Source organism: Mastomys coucha, unplaced genomic scaffold, assembly GCF_008632895.1.
Source record: "Mastomys coucha isolate ucsf_1 unplaced genomic scaffold, UCSF_Mcou_1 pScaffold21, whole genome shotgun sequence".
NCBI classification, from domain to species: domain Eukaryota; kingdom Metazoa; phylum Chordata; class Mammalia; order Rodentia; family Muridae; genus Mastomys; species Mastomys coucha.
In genome coordinates, this window is record NW_022196904.1 from 189,032,094 (window position 1) to 189,033,793 (window position 1,700).

The 1,700-nt window shown below is 47.5% G+C and overlaps 1 long non-coding RNA gene across 1 annotated transcript in view; it reads left to right on the forward strand.

The window, feature by feature from the left end:
• The first annotated feature begins 1,044 nt into the window (after nt 1-1,044).
• The window catches only part of LOC116104037, an 11,528-nt gene continuing 10,872 nt past the window's right edge, over nt 1,045-1,700 (forward strand). The window contains exon 1 of the long non-coding RNA XR_004123677.1: nt 1,045-1,090. This is a non-coding gene — a long non-coding RNA (uncharacterized LOC116104037). The remainder of the gene's footprint in view (nt 1,091-1,700) is intronic.

The window sequence follows — 1,700 nt, forward strand, 5'->3', positions numbered from 1 at the left end:
ACGTCAGTCATTAGTCAAGAAACTGCCTCCATCAGATTGGCCTGTAGACAAATCTGCGGGGCACTTTTTCCATTGAGGTTCCTTCATGGAAGACTGCCCCAGCCGAATCAGTGCACTGCCAAACACTGTCCCAAGTGGGTTTGAATCTGCTCCTGTGCTTTTCAGTAGCAAAGTAGAGTGTGGACAGATTAGTTCGGGAGGCAGATCTCTGCGGCTGCGGAGACTCTCACAGTGAACACAGACCACAGGAGTGTGTCTTAGCTCACTTCCAGGAGGCAGGAAGTGTCTGCTCTTCATTACTGTAGCAAAACAAGAAAATTATCTAGTTCATTGTTCAAAATGTTCAGAGGCCCAGGATCAGGTTGGCCCATGTGATGTTCTGAGTGTAAACGGATTAGCATAAGCGCATGTGTTAACCACTTGGTCCCCAGTTGATGGCACTATTTGGAAAGATTAGGGAGCCTTTAGGAGGTAGAACCTGGCTAGAGGAACTGGGTCATTAAAGGAGTGGGCCTTGAAGTTTTATTATAGCACAACCCTATTTCCGATATTCTTCTCTTGGCTGCCTGACTACAGATGCAATGTAACTATCTGCTCCCCACTCCTGTTGTCATGTCTAACTCCCTGTTGTCATGCCTACCCTCCTGTTGCCATGCCTACCCTCCTGTTGCCATGTCTACCCTCCTGTTGTCATGCCTAATCTGCCTGCTGTCATGTCTACCCTCCTGTTGTCATGCCTACCCTCCTGTTGCCACGTTTACCTCATATTGTCATGCCTACCCTCCTGTTGTCATGCCTACCCTCCTGTTGTCATGTCTACCCTCCTGTTGTCATGTCTACCCTCCTGTTGCCATGCCTACCATCCTGTTGTCATGCCTAATCTGCCTGCTGCCATGTCTTTTTGCCATAATTGGCTGTATCACTTCACACTCTGAGCCAAAATAAGCTCTTCTTCCCTTAAGGTGCCTCATAACAAGAGAAGCAACACAGCCCTCAAATGGACATCATAGTCAGATGATGTCACAGTGCCAGGAGTCTGTGCAGGGAAGACTTCACTTCTTCAAACAGGAACTTGGAGAGCATGGTGGTGGTAGGCACAGAATTCAGATGAATTAATAATGTCTCCTTTTTATTGTCGTGGGCTTGCTATCACTAGTGCTTTGTTTGCTTGTGTGTTGAGACAGGGTCTTACTATATGGTTCTGGCTTGTCTAGAACTCACGACATAGACCAGGTTGGCACACTTTTATGTGGTATTTTTCCTCTGCCTCTAGAATATGGGAATTACAGATATGGGCCACAGAATATGGGGATTGCAGGTATGGGCCACAGAATATGGGGATTGTAGGTATGGGCCACAGAATATGGGGATTATAGGTATGGGCCACTGCTTTCAACAACTCAGTACTCAAGTGAAGCCCCAACTGGCCCAAGAACCTTTCAGTATGTTCCATTTCTGAATGTTCACAAAGTTCCTCCTCCACAATGGCTCCAACTTTCCAACCAACACACACACCCATGTTGGCATAGCGATGGGGATGCTCAGAAGTCCAAAGCATAGCTCATCCATAGTTATGTTGTGAGCACTGATGAAAGCATGTGGTGTCCATGTGAGGTTTCAGGACTAAACAACTTCTTCTTCCTCCTCCTCCTCTTCCTCCTCTTCCCCCTCCTCCTCTTCCTCCTCTTCCCCCTCCTCCT